We start from the raw sequence: 20963 nt of genomic DNA, 5'->3' as shown, positions 1-20963 counted from the left end.
TTCTCTCACATAATATCGTATTTCTGATTTCTTGTGTTTATTTAATCCTTTCCAAACTTGGGCTGATAAAATCATACTCTTGCCTAATGATACCTTCATTTATATTCTCATCTGTTGCACACACACTTTTTGACAAGTTGAGTAAGTTTACTTAAGTTTCTCTATGCCCAATCAATCTCTGTCTTCTCTACACCAGATTAAAATATCATGTCACATAAGAAGGGAAGAATCAGAGGCAGATGATCTCTGATGACAGTAAAGAACTTGTGCTTTAGCCGGGCACGGTGGCTCACACCTGTAATCTCAGCACTTTGGGAGACCGAGGCGGGTGGATCACCTGCGGTCAGGAGTTTGAGACCAGCCTGGCCAACATGGTGAAACCCTATCTCTACTAAAAATATAAAAATTAGCCAGGCCTAGTGGCACGTGCCTGTAATCCCAGCTACTCGGGTGACTGAGGCAGGAGAATAACTTGAACCTGGGAGACGGAGGTTGCAGTGAGCCAAGATCATGCCATTGTACACTAGCCTGGATGACAAGAGCAAAATTTCATTAAAAAAAAAAAAAAAAGAACTTATGCTTCAAGACCCCTGGCCTGCATGAATCTCGTTTAAGGATCTAAAATAATAAAACTATAAATAATTTGACATAGAGAAGCAAATGTGAACCTACAATGGTTAGATCACATGAAAATAGTAGTTCATTAAGAAAAAGAGATCCCTCTTAAATAGAAGCTATGTGGAGATCTTTGAGTTGCTTTATGATCCCCTGTGATGAAAAGATTTGAAACATGGGAACATATTGAAAAAACAATGGTTTCTTGCTGATTTGATGCAAATACTAACATCAGTGCAGATAACATCAAGAAAGTATATGCCACTAAATAAGGACATTGAAAGCACATTGGTTATGAGTGTGGTCATTTCTAAACATATTTATTATATTGCATGAGAAAACTTGAAATGACTTGCGATGTTACAATTTATGTATTAAATAAATTCGATAAAGTCTTTTTGACTATATTTCTAAAAATATGACATTATCCAAAATGGGTCCTAAACTGGAAGAAAAATCTTCTAAATTTCTATGTCTACTACCACTGTGACTTCCACAACAAATAATAACAACAGATTTTTAAGAAACTGTGGTAGAGAGAAAGTACTGAATTACTTTTCTGTTCCTTCTATAGAACAAAGCACAAAACAATTTCTATATGAAAAGACTAATGAATAATCAAAGAATATACAGCCAAAATATATGGAAAAGCATCATAGAGGCACAGCAGGCAGTTACTCAGTAATGACAGTATTTTGTGCTCACAAAGTTTATGGTATTTATAACTTTTTTTTTTTTTTTTTTTTTTTTTTTGATATGGAGTCTCGCTCTGTTGCCCAGGCTGGAGTGCAATGGCGTGATCTCGGGTCACTGCACCACCACCTCCCAGGTTGAAGCCGTTCTACTGCCTCAGCCTCCCAAGCAGCTGGGATTACAGGTGCCTGCCACCACGCCTGGCTAACTTTTTGTATTTTTAGTAGAGACAGGGTTTCACCATGTTGGCCAGGCTGACCTTGAACTCCTGACCTCAGGTGATCCACCCATCTCAGCCTCCTAAAGTGCTGGGATTACAGGTGTGAGCCACCACGCTTGGCCCAACTTTTAAAACATGTATTTGGCATGATTTATGTTCCCATTCTAAATAAAGGCTAATTTATACCAATATTGTATTCATAATTTTGTGTTCTCTTTTCTAAGGAAGTGTCCCCGAAATGGGAACAACTAGCCCCATCAAAACTGAATGTCCCTCAGAGAGAGGCTGGTATCAGTCCCAATAGAACAAATGGATTGGAACAAATCTGGAGGCCAAGCTTTAGGGCAGTCACAAGTCTATAAAAAATGAAAGGTTGTATATCAAATGAAAGACGAGGCAGACCATGGGTGCAGTGTAAGAAAATAAACAAAATATTGGAAAAGTGTCTCTGAAGAAAGATGATTTTAAATCAGGCCTTGGAAGAGATAAATGAAAGGAAGAGGTGGATAATGTTTCCTAAAGTGAATGACATGTACCAGCCTCTGAAAGTAAATACTGTAAGAATGGGGTCTCAGATGAGGAACATGAGAAAGGAATTCAGACGAGTGGGAATTGCATGCTTTGGTATTATGTGGAGGAGAGGAAAGGAGATAATATCAACGACAGAATGACAAAGTTGAGTTCTTAAACATTAAACAATTTTTAATTTTTTTCCAATATTTCTTCAAGTTTTACCATTCATACAGATCACAAAACTGAGTGATCATGAGAGAAACCAAACATTGCCTATCTTCACTTTTAGACACTTGGAAAGAAACTGCAGCATTTTTCCTGAATGTCAGCAGATTTCCAGTGGTGTCACCTTAATTATCCCCCACTGTACCTATATGAAAACAACACAAGGGCTGTTTGCTACTTAACCAAATTAACTTCCATATCACTAGCTTATTAAGTTACTTGGCCCACTGTAAATTCTTTATTTAGATTAAAAATATCCTACACATTTCTGGTCATCCAAAGTGTTTAAGAATAATCCATTAGCCATCCTGCCACTGGACTACAAGTTATGGCATTGATTTTCAAATAAGAAAATTAAAAAAAAAAAAACAGGTTATTAGAAGCCCCAAATTTTATTATTTCAATACATCTGGAAATTTTCCAAGGAAGGCTGACAAAAATAATTTAGTTCTCTCAAAAATATCTTATTCAAGAGCACTCAGGCTACTCAGCTACACAAATTCTCTTCATTCTCAGTTGTCTCAGTGCCCTCCACCCCCAATATGATCATGATACCTATAGGAAAATCCAAAATAGTATTGTTGGAAAGATTGCTTATACTTATAATAGTATCTTTCATAATAGCTTTCACATCATGCCCCATTAAAGTTTCTTTTTACACTAGTCTAGTATGACAGTGTAATTCCTTGTTAAATGCTATATTAGCAAGGATGAGTAATAATTCAACAGGATGCTAATATAACAGAAGTTTAAATTGCTAATTCAATGAAGCCTTCATTTCACTGTACATTGCTCAAATCATTGTGATTTTTGCAATGAAACACTAGGACCTTTTAAAAATAAAAATAAAACATGGAAATAGTTTTCTACCTGTTTCCTACTCTTGGCAGATTGTATGTCTTGAGAAAAAAAGCAGTACTCTGGCTTTACTATGATCATCATTTATCAAAGAGGTTGTTCAGAAGTATTCTGAAAAACTTCTAAGAAAACTTATCTGCAGGTACAATGTTAATTCCTCTCTTACTCTTCTTGTCCCTCTAATGTGAGAGTCAATAAATTACCACATCAGCTCTCATATGGTGAAATCCCTCTCAGACTTGGCCTTGCTTCCTTATCCCAAATTTTATTATAGCACTTCAGGTTATATGCCTAGCTGCTAGCATTTCTTCTCACATTCAATTTTTAGTATATCAGATCCTTCTTATGTAGTCTCACCATACTAACCACCACACGCATGCACGTGCATGGACACACGCACACACTCACACACACACTCCTTAACCCTGTCATTTACCTACTCACAAAGGATCTCCATTGTTTATAGTCATCATCCGGCTACCCCTATCCAATAGGACTACAGAATATCATATTAGATAGATAGATAGATAGATAGATAGATAGATATACATAAACACATATAGATCTTTACACACATATACACATATGTATACAGCTATGTGTACACGTATATATGAATATATATATATGCACACATATTATCTATAGAGTTACAAGAATTCCCAAAACAGTAACTATTAACTATTACTACTTTGTAGTGTATGCTATGTGCCAGCAGTATAGAATAATGTTTAAATTATGCATTTTGAAGTTAAGAGGTTCTGGGTTTATCTTGCTCTGGATCTACATAGCTTTAGACTATTTAAGAGATGTATTTGTTTCACTCAGTGTTCTCAGGTGAAACTCAAGATAGCAAGAGTTTCCTATTTCATAGTAGTTTCTCAGGTGTTAGACAAGATGATGTTTGTAATATGCTCATCACTATGACTAGCATATAGAACATACTCAATAAATGTTGATCAATGAAGAACTATGATGCCTATTACATTTGCAAGAATTAAAGTGAAATTGGTAGGTCAAATTGAGTTCACTTTTTAATTTTGTTAATATGCAATGAAAAATTGCCATTTACAGAGGTTGTTCCAATTTACATCCTTGTCATGTATTACCGTGTGTAAATGAAAGTATTCATTCCCTTAAAGTTTTGCCCTACTGGGTATTATAATTTTAAATATTTGTCGTTGAAAAACGGCATATTTTAAACTGGTATTACTTTGATCACTTTTGAGGTTCGAATAAAGTTGACTATTTTTTCTCATGTTTAAGTTCTATTGATACTTGCCCAGTGGAATGTCTAACATAAAATTTATTCAATTTTATATTGGTAAATGTTGGTTTATTTTATGATTTAAAATTTAAAAGGATTATTGCATGTGAAGATATCCATTGTTTGCTATCTGTTTTTCATTTTTTTTCCAATTTGTGTTTTTGTATCTGACTTTTGTTTGTGGTATTATTTTTTGCCAGTAAGATCATTTTGTCGTGTGAATCTCAATGTATCTATATATTCTTCTCAATGTGTCTATATATTCAATGTATCTATATATTACTCTAGAATATAGAAACTAGAATATGTTCTAGTTTCACAACATGCTCAAAGGTATAAGGATTGTGAGATATTAAAGGTTAATTAATTATTCAATAATTTCTGCTTATTCTACATTCCTTTATTTTAAAATTGGAGCCATCTGTATGATTTTGGCAAAAATGTCCAACTGTATATCCCTCAAAGAGCTAGTTAATCCCTTGCTCTTTCATTATTAATTTGATACATGTTTTCCCACAATGATTTAAAGTGCATATTCTATGTTCCCCATAGATCAGGATATATTATTTGACTCTCTAGTCCAGTTCATTCATCTGCTTTAGTTGTGTTTAATACTGTTAACTTTTTGATATTAACTAAAACTAGACTTCTCCCATTACTCATATTTTATAGGATCTTACATTCTTTTGGATAATCTTTAGTAGTATTTTTCAATCTCCTCCCTCAATATTCCCTCTTCTCATGTGAGTATCCTAATTATATATGCATGTTTGTAAATGATTTTATTTTAGGAAGAGCTGACATTTTAAAAATATTTTTGTCCAAAACTATGTTTTAATTTACCCAATTTTCTTTTTCTTTTGAAATAAATTAAAACTTCTTTTAGTATGTGTCCTATATATTTCTTTTTAATACTTTTTCTGGATAATTTATATTTTTGATATCAGGTCAAATAAACTTTATCTGATCATATGTCTAAACTAAGCCATATACAGGAAAGTTTATGTTTTAAACATTAATATTATTAGACTTTGCTACATTAGCATTATTATTTCAAGTAATTTATTAGTTGACATCTATATACAGTATCATTGTATTCAATATGTTTTATGCAAGTAATAATTATTCTCAAATGTGATATTTACAGCTTGCACTGCATCATTTGCATTATTAAGATTTTCCAATATGAAAACAAGTATTCTAAACTTATTTTCCCAATTCTGTGTGTTTTGCAGTTATTTATGACATTTTTGATGTTGAAACATTCAATTTTACATTGCCAAATATATCATATATCATTTTTTTCCTGTTTGTTTTATGATTAAAGAAGCCTGCCTCTTAAACTTGATCTAAAAATTGTTCCCAATTGTTCAAGCTCTTACATGATTGTCTTAACACAACTTATTGAATAATTCACTCTTAACTTTCTGATTTTCGAAGTCATACATATATATATTATCAATACATCATATATTGATTTCAAATTATTTGTCCAAACACATGTTAAATTTTACTATTATTTTCCAAAAGCTATTAAAATAAATAAGTTTATTACTATTTGCTGGAATACAAAATATAGACTTCTTTGTGCTTCAGAAATTGTACACAATTCCTAAAAGATGAAAAGAAGATAGGATTGTATTGACTAGTGAATACATGAGGTTGTTTTCTTCTTAAGGATGTAGGTTCATGGAGTAGAAGGCAGGGACACAGAGGCCCTTTACAGGATTTCTAGTGTGGGTTTCCCTGCAAATAACGTTTGCAGGAAAATCAGGAATTCACCTTAAAAACTCCACAAACACACAAAATTAGGTATCATGAGCAAAACCAGAAATAACATAGAAAGAAACATATACTAAAATTATTAGAGCACAACAAAGTACATATGCTTACTACCACTGAATGTATACTTAAAATGGTTAAAATGGTAAATGTTATGTTATATATATTTTACCACAAAAATATGAGATTATAAAACAGTCTATAATGACCAAGTTTAAATAAACTAGAAGCAAACTCAAAAATTTTCAAGTGTAGAGATTCGGGACTATTAAAAATTACCTAAATGTCTGAAAATGAGCTGGAGATATTCTAGAAATAAACCACACAGCAATTGATATTTACACATTTAGAGTATTGTGGATATTTAAAGCTTAGATTATATAAATGAAAGAAAAATAGGGAAAAAAAGAGAATCTGCTTATGGGATGTCAGTGTGAAGAGCTCTATAGACCTATTACTCAGTGAAACAATCGTAAGTGATGAAAATAATTTCTAAAGCAACCATTTAAAGTCCCCAGAAATTGTCATAATGGCATACAGCATGTGAAGAATATTTATTCAAGAAAATCAAGTACATCTCACTAAGAACAACAAAAGTTTGAAGAGCAAAACTGTTTGAAGAACAAAAGTAAGAAGAGCAAAACTGCTGCTCCCTCCAACCCCAGCTCAGTGTGACAGACACTTTGCTCCAAATGGACATTGCCAAGAAGATCATTCTCACTCTAATCGCCTATCTCTGTAATGTGGAGATTAAATTTCAGATGAGTCAGTTTAGACTAGGGGCTCTCTTCCTATACTTACTCCCAACTTACAGGGTGCCATCTCTATTTCAGAAGTGGCAGGTCAGATTATTAAGTCCTCAGTCACCTTCTCTTTAGCCCACTTGAGGGAGAAATTCCATGCCCAAAGGGACAAGCTAAGTAAAGTCATACTCACAAGTCAGGAGTGATGGCATGGAGATTTTCTTCAGGATGAGGCAGGTCATAAGAACAGACAGCTCTGAAGTTCTCCCTAAATGAACTAACTGGTGTTATTTAGAACACAGTATGGAGGAATTCAAGACTAAGGGTACTCTTGAAAACAGTGATTTTTGGTGTTAAATAATTAAGTGGAGGCTGGTAACTCCATATCAGCCACAAGCTAAATTATAGCTCAGTTATTTTACCAGAGAAAACCAGGGGGAAAGGCAGCTAAGATGAGCTCTCTGGGTGTTAGAAGAAACCCCAAAGACTGGCCCCAAAAACTATCCTTACAGAGGGACCTGCATTTAATTGGCTATAATCGTGGAGCAATTTATGTTCCAGTGCATCGTTGAAAAAAATATAGCAATTTACTGGCTATTTCTGGAGTCTAACAGCTGTGTGTGATACCAACAGAGGCAGACAGCTAAATAGAGACATCAAAGAAAGAGATAGCTAAAGACAGTCCTGTTAAAACAATAGTCATCCCAGGGTAACCTTGTACAAGCCCAAAACTTGAGTGATATTAGAAGCTTCACACTGCAGGGAAAACAGCCTTCACTAAAATAGTCCAGCCAGGTCACTAAACAAATAAATAAGCAAACAGTAATAACATCAAGCTCCAGAGGAGTGGGGTCGCTCTCTAGAGGTGCCATAATATATTCCCTAAAATCCCCCAATTTTTAACAACAACAAAGTAAGGTGTACAAAGAAACAGGGGTATTTGACCTATGCATGGAAAAAAAAAAGTAGTGTCATGCATGTCCGTGTGAAGAGACCATCAAACAGGTTTTGTGTGAGCAATAAAGCTTTTGAATCACCTGGGTGCAGGGGGGCTGAGTCAGGGAAGGGAGATAAGGGTGGGGCTGTTTTATAGGATTTGGGTAGGTAAAGGAAATTACAGTCAAAGGGGGGGTCTCTGGCAGGAGTGGGGGTCACAAGTTGCTCAGTGGGGGAGCTTTTTGAGCCAAGATGAGCCAGGAAAAGGAATTTCACAAGGTAATGTCATCATTTAAGGCAAGGACCGGCCATTTTCACTTCTTTTGTGATGGAATGTTATCAGTTAAGGCAGGGGAGGGTATTTTTGCTTCTTTTGTGATTCTTCAGTTACTTTAGGCCATCTGGGCATATATGTGCAAGTCACAGGGAATGCCATGGCTTGGCTTGGGCTCAGAGGCCTGACAAGTAGAAAACAAAAACTGACTGTGAAGAGGCCCAGGTGTACAATTCAACAGAGGAAACTTCAAAGCAGCTATCTATCATAAATATATTCAAAGAACTAAAGAAAACTATGCTTAAGAATTAAGGGAAGCCATGATTACAGTGTTTCATTGAATAGGAAATGTTAGTGAAATAACTGAAGTTGTTTAAAAATAAATAAATTTTAGAGTTAAAAATTGATACAAGTAAAATTTTAAAATTTGCTAGAGGAGCTAAAGTAGATTTGAAATGGCAGAAAAAGGAATCAGTGGATTTAAAGAGAGATCTTTAGGCATTATACAATTAGAAATACATAACTAAAATAAAACTAAAAATAAATTAACAGCGCTCAGAGAAATTCGGGATTCCATGCAGTTTACCAAGAATAAGAGTAGCAGGAGAGGAGAGAGACAAAAAAGCTGAAAAAATATTCGAGAAATAATGGCTGAGAGCTTCCCAAACTAGACGATAAAAACAACCAACCAATAAAAGAAGTGAGAGAAATGCCAAGTAGGTTAGCAACAAAGGGATCTGTATCAGAGCCATCATGGCATCAGTGACACAAAGGGAAAATCTTGAAAGCAGTAAAAGTAAGCGACTACTCATAAAAGGAATCCCAATGAGAATAACAGCTGATTTCTCATAAGAAACCATATTCAAACTACTGAAAGAAAAGAAAAGCAACTGTCAATCAAAAATGTTATATCCAATAAAACTACCTTGCAAAAATGAAGAAAAAAATGCATTATTCCAGTCTACTCATGAGTAAAGCATCAGAAAAACTCCAATAGTGGCATGATATGGCCAACCTAATCAGTATACCTGAAAACCATCAAGGTCATTAAAAACAAGGAAGTTCTAAGATACTGTCATTGCTAGGGGAAAATGTAAGGAAACACAAAAATTATGTAATATGATAGCTTAGGTGCGACACTGGGACAGAAAAAGAATGTTAGGTTAAAACAAAGGAAATCTGAATAAACTATGGACTTCAGTTAATAATACTATATTATTATTGATTACTTAATTGTGACAAATATACCATACTGATATAAGATAATAACAAAAAGTTGAAAAATATAAAGATAAAATGAAGCTATTCCCAGGTAAACAAAACTGATAGAATTCACTACTAACTGACTCATCTTTTAAAAAATGTTAAAGGAAGTACTTCTGGATGACATCAAGTAATCTCAGGAAGTAATTCAAATCTACATTGAAACACATGTATACGCATACACACAGGAGGTACAGCTAAGGCAGTCCTAAGAGGGAAAAGAAAAGCTCTAAATGCTTGTGTTTAAAAAGAAGACAAAACTTCAATCAATAATCTAACTTTCCACCATAAGCTATTGGGGAAAAAAGAGCAAACTAAACCTAAAGCAAGCAGAAAAAGCAAATAATAAAGATCTCAGCAAAAATTAATGAAATAGAGAATTATTTTTATTCATTTTTTACCTGTTTAACTTTTATAAACAGTAAATAAATCATCGAAATTGAAAGTTGATTCTTTGAAAATAGAAAAGAAAATGGACCAACCTTTAGCTATTTAGCTAGACTGTCCAAGAAAAAGAATAACTCAAATTACAAAAGTCTGAAAAAGAAGGAACATTAATACTGAGCTTGCAGAGATAAAAATAATTATAAGAAAATGCCATGAAAAACTATACCATAAAATTAGAAAAATCAGCTTGAAATAACAAATTTTGAGAGAGATACAAGTGATCAAAACTGGATTCAAGATGTAATAAAAATATTAATAGACCTATACAAGGAAAGAGATGGAAAAGTAGTTTTAAAAACTTTTCACAAAGATTACAAACCAAGATAGTTTTACTGGTGAATTCTTCCAAACATTTAAAGAAGAGTTAATAATGATACTTCACTTATTCTTCCAAAAAACAGAATACCCTGATGAGAAACAGAATTTTCTCATCTAACTCGTTTGATGAGAAAATTATTATCTTAATATCAAACAAGACAAATTATAAGAGAGAAAACTGGAGACCAAAATTTTAATAAATAAAGAGAAAAAAGTCCTCAACAAATTACTAGAAAATCAAACCCAGACCAAGAAGCAGCTTCTATGCTCCTTCTGGAATTTCCGCCTGGTTCAGCCCACCTGCCTCCACTCCTGCCTCCACCATGTCCATCAAGGTGACCCAGAAGTCCTACAAGGTGTCCACCTCTGGCCCTCCAGCCTTCAACAGCCACTCCTACACGAGTGGGCCCGGTGCCCACATCAGCTCCTCGAGCTTCTCCCCAGTGGGCAGCAGAAGCTTCTGGGGTGGCCTGGGCAGAAGCTATGCTGGGGCCAGGGGCCTGGGAGGCATCACCACCATCATGCTCAACCAGAGCCAGCTGAGTCCCCTTAACCTGGAGGTGGACCCCAACATCCAGGTCGTGCGCACCCAGGAGAAGGAGCAGATCAAGACCCTCAACAAGTTTGCCTCCTACGTTGACAAGGTACGATTCCTACAGCAGAAGAACAAGATGCTGGAGACCAAGTGGAGCCTTCTGCAGCAGCAGAAGATGGCTGGGAGCAACATGGACAACATGTTGGAGAGCTACATCAACAACCTTAGGCCACAGCTGGAGACTCTGGGCTGGGAGAAGCTGAAGCTGGAGGCCAAGTTTGGCAACATGCAGGGGCTGGTGGAGGACTTCAAGAACAAGTATGAGGATGAGATCAATAAGCATACAAGATGGAGAATGAATTTGTCCTCATTAAGAAGGATGCGGATAAAGCTTACATGAACAAGGTAGAGCTGGAGTCTCACATGGAAGGGCTGACTGAGGAGATCAACTTTCTCAGGCAGCTGTATGAAGAGGAGATCTGGGAGCTGCAGTCCCAGATCTCAGACACGTATGTGGTGCTGTCCATGGACAACTGCTGCTCCCTGGACACGATGGACAGTATCATCACTGAGGTTAAGGCACAGTACAAGGAAATCGCCAACCGCAGACAGGCGGAGGCTCAGAGTATGCACCAGATCAGGTATGAGGAGCTGCCGTCGCTGGCTGGGAAGCACCATGATGACCTGTCGCATACAAAGACTGGGATCTCCAAGATGAACCAGAACATCAGCCAGCTCCAGGCTGAGACTGAGGACCTCAAAGGCCAGAAGGTTTCCCTGGAGGCTGCCATCGCAGATGCCAAGCAGCGTGGAGAGCTGGCAGTTAAGTATGTCAACACCAAGCTGTGGGAGCTGGAGGCAGCCCTACAGCGGGCCACGCAGGACATGGAACAGCAGCTGCATGAGTACCAGGAGATGATGAATGTCAAGCTGGCCCTGGACAGCGAGATCACTACCTACAGGAAGCTGCTGGAGGGCAAGGAGAGATGGCTGGAGTCTGGGATGCAGAACATGAGTAACCATACTAAGACCATCAGAGGCTATGTAGGTGACCTGAGCTTGTCCTATGGGGGCTTCATAAGACCCAGCCTCAGTTATGGTGTGGGCTGCAGCTTTGGCTCTGGTGTGGGCTTCAGCTCCTTCAGTCACACCAGCTCCAGCAGGGCCGTGGTTGTGAAGAAGATCGAGAGCTGCGATGGGAAGCTGGTGTCCAAGTCCCCCAACATTTTGCCCAAGTGAACAGCTGCAGCAGCCACTCCCAGCCTGCCCCTCCTGAGGCTTCCCCAGAGCCCAGGAGGGAGGCCACTGTGCAGGGGAGTACAGGGAACAGGAGACCCACCTAAGGCTCAGCCCTAGCTCTCAGCCCCCACCCTTGCCCATGCCTCCAGCTGCAAAACAATTCAATTGCTTTTGTTGTTTTTTGTTGTTGTTGTTGTTGTTGTTGTTTTTGATCCAAAATAAAACCTCAGCTAGCTCTGAAAAAAGAAAAAAGAAAAAAAAAAAAAAAAAAAAAAAAAAAAAACGAAAACCAAACCCATACAAAGGATTATATACCATGACCAACTGGGATTTATCCCAGGTGTGCAATCTTTAAATACCCTAAAATCAATTAATTTATTAATCAATTAATTTGTATCAGCTGATACGCTATGTCAGTAGAATAAAATACAAAAACTTCCCAATACATTCAGAAAATGAATTTTATAAAATTAAATCCTCATTTATAAAACGCTTGACAAGCAAGCATCTGTGAAAAATCTACATGGTCAACACACTTAGGAATTAATTTAACAAAAGACATACAAAACTTATATTCTGCAAACTATAAAGCATTGTTAAGGAAATTAAAGAAGACCTAAATAAGTGAAAAGGCATACCATTTTTATAGATCAGAAGATTTAGTATTGTCAGGATGGTGATACTTCCCAAGTTTATAGATTCAACAAAATTCTATCAAAATCTAAGCTTTTTTTTTGTGCACATTGCAAATTGATCCTAAAATTCATATTGATATCGTTTGTCTCTGTGTCCCCACTCAAATCTCATCTGGAATTGTAATCTCCAGGTGTTGAGGGAGGGAGCTGGTGGGAGGTGATTTGATGATGGGGCAGTTTTCCCCATGCTGTTCTTGTGATGGTGAGTTCTCATAAGATCTGATTGTTAAGTGTCTGGCACTTCCCCCCTCTCTCTTTCTCCTACTGCCATATAAGATGTGCCTTGCTTCCCCTTCATCTTCCAACATGATTGTCAGTTTCCTGAGGCTTCCCCAGCCATGCAGAATGGTGAGTTAATTAAAACTCTTCCCTTTACAAATTACCCAGTCTCAGGTATTCTTCATAGCAGTGTGAAAATGAACTAATACTATATGGAACTGCAAGGGACCTAGAATCACTAAAACATACTTTTTAAAAAAGACAACATTTGGATCACACTCCTTATTTCAAAATGTACTACAAAGCTACAGTAATAAAGACTGTTTGATATTAGCAGAAGGACAGACATAAAGAGTAATGGAATAGAGACCAGAAATAAATTTTCAAGTAACTATTAATTTTCAACAAGGCAGAGACAGTTCAGTGAGAGAAAGAATAGTCTTCTCAACAAACTGTGGTGAAAGAGCTAGATATCCATATGCAAAACCAGGAATATATACTCTTTCCTCACATTGTACATAAAAAATAACCCCAAATCACACACTTAAAAGTAAGTGCTGAAAATATAAAAATTGTAGAAGAAAACATAGAGGTCTTCATAATCTTGAGTTATGTGGTTTTCTTCAATATGACACTTCATATTTGCTAAGATGTTTATACCAAAAAAAGAAGAGAGAAGGGGAAAAAAAGGATGTGGAGGACTTGAAATCCTCTTCTACTACAATGGCAATTTAAACTGTGCAGACATGTCAGAAAACAGTCTGACCATTGCTCAAAAGTTTAAGCACACTGTTAGCGTATGACCAACAATTTCACTCCTGTGTATATACTTAAGAGAAATGAAACATACCTCTACACAAAAACTTGTTTGTGAATAATGTATTTGTCTACAGCTGCTGTAACAAATACCACAGACTAAGTAGCCTAAACAATAGAAATTTATTTTCTCACACTTCAGGAGGCTGGGAGCCGGAAATCAAGGTGTCAGACAGGTTGTTTGTTCTGAAATCTCTCTCCTTGGCTTGTAGATAGTGTTCTTTTTCTGGTGTCTTCACATGGTATTATTAATCTTTCTATGTGGTCGGTGTCCTAACCTCCTCTTATAAGGATACCAGCCATATTTGATTAGTACCCACCCTGAGCACTCCATTTTAACTTGCCTCTTTAATAGTCCTATCTACAAATAGAAAAACATTCTAAGGAACATGAGTTAGGGCTTCAACATATGAGCATGGGAAGGACACAATTCAGTCCATAACAAATATTCACATAAATGAGTTATTTATGAGAGTCAAAAAAGTGGAAACAATCCAAAATCCCATCAGCTAATGAATGGATAAATAAATTTATTCTACCCATATAATAAGTATTATTTGGCAATAAAAAGTAATGAAGTACTGACATGATACAGTATGAATAGATCTTGAAAACATGCTAACTGAAAACAGTAATCACAAAGGGTCTTGTATTATATGATTCCATTTTTATTACATGTCAAAATATGAAAATCTATAGAGACAGATAGTAGGTTAGTAATTATCTATGGCTGAGGGCCAATTTATGGGAAATGAGGTGTGACTAATGGTTATGAGGTTTCTTTATGGGGCAATGAAAATATTCAAAAATTGACTGGTTGAAAAACTGTGAATATACTAAAAACCATTGATTTATGCACCTTAAATTGGTGAGTATTATGATATATAAATTATGTTTCAATAAAGCTATTATGTATTGAAAGAAAAAAATAGTACATATAATGGCATGAAGGGGAACGAAGAAAATATAAATTAAAAACAGTGATGACAGAGACATAGCCAATGGTACCTCCAAATGGATTTCTAGCAGAAAAAAAAGAAATATATGTGATCAAAGGTATATTTTAAAAGCAAAGATACAGAATTTTTTAAAACATATGAAAACATTGACGAGTTGATGGGTGCAGCACACCAACATGGCACAAGTATACATATGTAACAAACCTGCACGTTATGCACATGAACCCTAGAACTTAAAGTATAATAATAATAATAAACATATGAAAACAATAAAGGCAAGATTGTATGAAGCCATTTGATTCAAAATAAAATGCAACAGGAAGAAAATCACAAAAAGATCCATCATAATGTAACTTCAGCTACCAAAGACAAACATAAAATTTTGAAAAAATGAAAAGAAAAATCACAGATTATTTTGAAGCCTCGACTGATGGTTTTTAATTGTTGAGAAAACCTAGACTAAAAGAGCAAGAATAACTTCCCCAGCATCTCACAGTCATTAAATTTTTCAAGCAGGATACAGAATTATCCAATTATCTTTTCACCATAATATATTGCCTAAACACTTATTTTTGAAGAAGAAAATGTGAAATGAAACTCAAAATGCATGACTGATTTATTCACAGTCTGAGAGTGTTCAGGAGGCCTGATTACAATGGTAGTAATTTTTATATTTTTGCCACGTGAAATGGGGTATCTTTAAAGTGTGGGTTCAGTTGTACTTTTCTAAAACTTCCAGGAAAACATAAACTATGGAAGGTTTATGGTGGCACCAGGGATTTTCTGGAAAGAAACATTGATCTGGCTTATCTCTAATTCAATTTCTGCTGACTGTAGCAAGGAAGGAAAATTCATCGGCATATCTTTCTCATGGAGTATGGTAGAAATTAACTATGAGGCCCAAATAGTTATTATTTATAAAACTCTCATCTACTTACCATATTCTGCTTGTGTGAGTTTCCTTCAACATATTCCAAACCTAAGAAATATTGAACACAATCATACATTAAGACCCAGTGTCAAAGGCAGATCAATTTTTCTTTTATATCACTTTCTGATGAATTTTTGAATATGGAATAGAAAGTTGTCTAATAGAAGTGCTTTTTTCAGACTAATATACACGAATGCTTCTGGTTTAGTGCTCCCCAATTTATCAAATCTTCATCTCTATTCTTTCACAATCATTACAGAAACCGTAATTAAAGGAACAACAGATGGTTAATAGAAGCTGCTGTTTCTATAAGGATACTAAGCCGGAGGCCTTATTTGACAATTATTTTAAAAGTAGATACAAAAGGCTAGTCTAGATAATTTCCCAAGTTGAAAAAGAAACCAAAAAGAAATGAAAGAATGTACAAATTACCTCTCATAAAATTCTGTAGAATTTTCACCTAGTATTTATTCTACTTGGCTTGACTCCTACTGTGAGAAAACTGTGTCTTCTTTATGCTTTCAAATTATCTGGAACATCGATGGCTGATAATAATAGCAGGGATGGCTATTATGTATGTGTTTAGGTTGATTAGGGTCTCACTAGTTATTTCTTTCTTAATGATAAAGCCTTTTAAAATGTCGCTTAAGAAAAGAATAGATGTTGACAATATCAAGGATGTGAAAAAATCAATTTATTTTAAATCCATTGATAACTAATTTTAAATCACATACAATTCAGTTACAATAAATTTCTTTGCATATATATCTTAGTCTTCTACAATTTGATAAGAGTAGTTTGTTAACTATATTTCTACTTCAGAAAACTAAAAAATGTTAGACTTTACTTGATTTAAAATTGCCAAATGAGAAAAATGAACTTCACAAAATATGAAAGAATGTGTAGGCTGCAGCTAAGGGCAGTAATGGTCAGTGATTATATTCTGAAGACAAAAATACAATTAGAATAAAAAAGACATTTCAACCGTTTTTACATCAAAGTCACTTCAATATTTATTTAAGTTTCCCCAATTTTGTGGAATAAGAAGACTTCTTTTTTAACAGAGAGAAATATTTCTTTAGATAATCAAGGGGATACATGTTAATGTTTTGCACTAGTGCTGCTTCCTGATGAACTGCTTAATTTCCTTGGGGGATGAGCACCTTCTCATTTCTTACAGAGGAAAAATGGAGGATTAAGGTGAGAGGGAGAAATTAAACTCCCAATTCAGTTCTGTTAATTTATTTCAGTTCCTCAAGCTCCTGTCTACTTTTCACTAAAGTCGTTCATTCTTGCTAGAATGCTCTTTTCTTTGGCTTATACCTGGCCAAGTTCTCAGACCAGAGAACTTAAATATCATTTCATAGATGCCTTTTCTAAATCTGGCCATAATCCTCATTCCACCTCTAGCCATAGTATAGTTAACATTTACTCCCTTAATGCCATTTATAATACTTTATGAGTTTACATTAGCATATGTGATTATTGTTTTGATGTGTGCCTTCTAACACTTAAATGCCAGCTTTATTCACTGGTGTGATCCCAGAATGTAACACAGTGCTTTGCTAGGCAATAAACAAACACTTTTTATTTCTTTTCTCCAATATTTTTGGACCCCTACTATGAGCAAAGCCTGTAGCTGTGTTGTGCTGTGAAGGCTATAGAGGTGTATAATGCCACATTTTTGCCTTTAAGAACTGTATAATTAAAAATGTGAAATTATATAAGTTATCATAACCAAAAGCAAAAATTGAAGTCACAGGAGAAAGAGAGATCAAAATTTTCAACTGAAACAAAGGTCACAGCTATCGAAATAACTTTCCTTGAGGGAATTTAAGGACACTAATTAGCCAACTGCTCTTTGTTCTTAGGATGAGGAGGTAGCTCCTTTCGTAAAAAGGCAAATAGTGAGTCAGGAGACACAGCTCTGTATCTGAACAACTACCTTCCCTCCCACAAGCTTCCTACATATCCAAACTTTTTTTTTTCTTATCTTCTTACATTAGTCCCCCAACACCACTCCTTTTTTACAGAGCTAAAGTTCAAGACTGTTGAGCAGAGAATGTAGAAGGGTCATAGAGAAATCTATAAGGCAATCTGGAGATTCCAATCACAATGAATTCCAGCCTTCGCGATGACATGGGAGTCGGAGGACAGTGTTAGCGTCTACTGTCAAAATCGGTTTCCTTCGTGATTAGAAAGTGTTTAAGTACCAAACTAAATTCTACATTCCAAACTTCTAAATACATGCCTGTCACTATTTATTTCAACTTCTTTATCTCTTTGCAAAACATTTGTAACATTTAAGCAATAAGACTGCTGAATACTGCCATACAAAGATGTTTAAATGGCTTCTGCTAAAGAACTGTAATCGGTGAAGGACAGACAGACATATGGACAACTAAATACAATGTATGTCTAATAATATCGTGCTAATTTTCAAAATCCAAGTCCTTTATGTATTTGTGTACATTTACACCTAAGTATTTCATTATTTGAGCTATTATAAATGGTTATTTCAGTTTCCATGCATTCATTGCAAGCATATAGAAATACAATTGATTTTGAACATTGTTCTTGTGTAGTGCAACCTTGCTGAGTTCAATTGTTAGTTTTAGACGGGTTTTTTGAGATTCTTTGAGATTTTCTATGAAGACTTTCATGTCATCTGCAAATATAAATGTTTTATTTTTTCCTTTCTGATCTATATTCCTTTTTTTCCTTTACTTGTTTTATTGCTGCATCTAGGACTTCCAGAATGATGTCAAACAGCAGTGATTAAAGTGGACATTCTTTCTTTGTTTCCAATCTTTGGAGGGAAATATTCAGTCTTTCACTCTTAGAATATTAGCTATAGGTAATCTGTGCATGTTCTTTATCAAGTTAAGGAAGCTCCTGTCTGTTCCTGCTATTCGTAAACATGTATTAAGTCTCACTTCGTAATGGTGTATAATTCTTCTGTATATATTGCTAAAATATATTTCCTAATATTTTCTTAAGAATTTTTGTGTTTGTAAGAAGGATTGTATTTTGTTGTTTTGTTTGTATTTTCTCTGCCTGGTTTTGGTGTCAGTACAATAAATTAATAATAAATCATAAAATGATTTAGGAAGTCTTCCCTTCTCTTCTGTTTCCTGGAAGAGATTGTGTAGTGCTGATATTAATTCTTTAAATACTTGATAGGAGTCTCCAGTGAAACAATCTAGACTTAGAGATTTCTTTTTTATGAGAGTTTACATTGCAAATTCAATTATCTTAATATTTTAGGGCTATTCAACTTACCTATTTTACATAAGTGGTGGTAGTATGTGCTTTTGAGGATTAGGTCCAATTTATCTAAGTTGTCAAACTTGTGTGTATGGAATTAGTTGTAATAGTGCCTTATAACCCTTATCATGACTGCAGTATCCGTAATGGTATCTTCCAGATCATTCCTGATATTAGTAATTCGTGTCTCTTTCTTTTTTTCGGTCTGTTTCAATTTTTTTTTGGTCTTTTAAATAGAATCAGTTTTTTGTTTCACTGATTTCTGATCTCACCTTTTTAATTTACTTATTTCAGCATTCTTTGGTTTTATTTTGCTCCTCTTTTAGTTTACTGAGGTGGGAGCTTAAATTATTGATTTGAGATATTGATTCTCTTCTCATGTGAGCATTTAGTGCTATAAATTTTCTTGTGAGCTGTGGTCCACATATTTTCATAAGTTTGTAGTTTTATTCACTTCAATGTACTATGCGATTTTCCCTGAAACTTTCTCTTTGATTCATGAATTACTTAATTATGTTATTATTAAGTGTGTCATTTGCTTTCCAAGCATTTGGAGATTTCCCTCATATACTTCTGTTACTGAGTTCCAGATTCCATTGTTCTCAGAAATTTTAATTCTTTTAAATATGTTGAGAGGTTTTTTTTTAACAGTCCAACAGATGGTGTGTCATGCTACATGTACACTGTGCACACTAATGAAAAGTGTACTATGCTGATTTCAAATGAAATGTTCTATATATGTAAATCAGATCTTATTGATTAATGATGATGTTGAGTTCTTCTACATTCTTGCTAAACTCATGTCTAGTTTTTCTGGTAATTGTTGAGACATGGATGTTGAAGTCTCCTATGATTGTTTATTTGCCTTTTTGTTTTCTTAATTCTATCATTTTTATGCAAATAATTGTGGCCCTTTTTTGGTATATATTCATTTAGGATTTCTGTGACCTATTTGGGGATTGATGTTTCTTATGTAATGCTTGCTCTGCCTTTATTAATATTGTTTGCATTGATTTTACTTTATCTGAGAGTATGATGGTCACTCTTGCTTTCTCTGGCTTAATGATTAAATGGTGCACCTTTGTACATACTTTTACTTTAAAGTTATCTATATTGTTTTATTTTAAGTGAGTTCCTTTTAGTCATTTTGTTAGAGCATGTTTATCATGTTTTTAAATCCATTCTTCCAGTCTTCTTCTGAGTAGTATATTAGATCATTTAATGTAATTGGGAGAACACATCCTAATTCACTCTTTGAAGCCAGCACCATCCTTGTACCAAAACTATACCGAGACATTAGAAGAAAGGAAACTAGGGCCGGGCGCGGTGGCTCACGCCTGTAATCCCAGCACTTTGGGAGGCCGAGGCAGGCAGATCACGAGGTCAGGAGATTGAGACCATCTGGCTAACACGGTGAAATCCCGTCTCTACTAAAAACACAAAAAATTAGCCAGGCGTAGTGGCGGGCACCTGTAGTCCTAGCTATTTGGGGGAGGCTGAGGCAGGAGAATGGCTTGAATCCTGGAGGCAGAGCTTGCAGTGAGCCGAGATCGTGCCACTGTATTCCAGCCTGGGCAACAGAGCGAGACTCCAGCTAAAAAAAAAAAAAAAAAAAGAAAGAAAGAAAGAAAGAAAGAAAGAAAGAAAGAAACTATAGACCAGTGTCTTTCATGAAGATAAATTCAAAATTCCTCACCAAAACCTGAGTAATTTAAATCCAACAGTATGTTAAAAAGAATTATAAATTATGCCCAGTAGATTTAGTCTAGGTATGCTAGTCTAGTTCAACATTTAAAAATCAATGTAATCCACCATTAACAGGCTGAAGAATAAAAATTGTATTATCGCGAAAAAGCATTTCACACAATCCAATACCAGGATAAAAACTCTCAGTAATCTAGGAATACAGAAAAATTTTCCACAACTTGGTAAAGAATATCTACAAAATAATTATAGCTGTTATCATACTAAATGGTGGAAGATTTCATTCTTTCCTCTTGGATTAAGAACAAGCAGATATCCCCTCTCATCCACCTATTAGGGTTGGAAGGTCTGGGTCACCAAATGATAGCAGGAGGTGACACCAGGGGGTGGATATCCCAGTTACCACATAACGGCTGAGAAAGTCCTAACTCTCCACTAGAACTC

The 20963-nt window shown here is 35.3% G+C and overlaps 1 long non-coding RNA gene and 1 pseudogene across 1 annotated transcript in view; both read left to right on the top strand.

Annotated features, from left to right (window-relative positions):
* The window catches only part of LOC119625799 (uncharacterized), a 520080-nt gene that overhangs the window by 160637 nt on the left and 338480 nt on the right, over positions 1-20963 (top strand). The window lies entirely within an intron of this gene.
* LOC103241859 (keratin, type II cytoskeletal 8 pseudogene) lies at positions 10478-11928 on the top strand (annotated as a pseudogene).

The sequence above is a fragment of the Chlorocebus sabaeus genome, chromosome 15 (genome assembly GCF_047675955.1).
Source record: "Chlorocebus sabaeus isolate Y175 chromosome 15, mChlSab1.0.hap1, whole genome shotgun sequence".
Classification (NCBI taxonomy): Eukaryota; Metazoa; Chordata; class Mammalia; order Primates; family Cercopithecidae; genus Chlorocebus; species Chlorocebus sabaeus.
The sequence above is the reverse complement of the archived record's forward strand: the minus strand, read 5'-3'. Positions and strand labels throughout refer to the sequence as shown.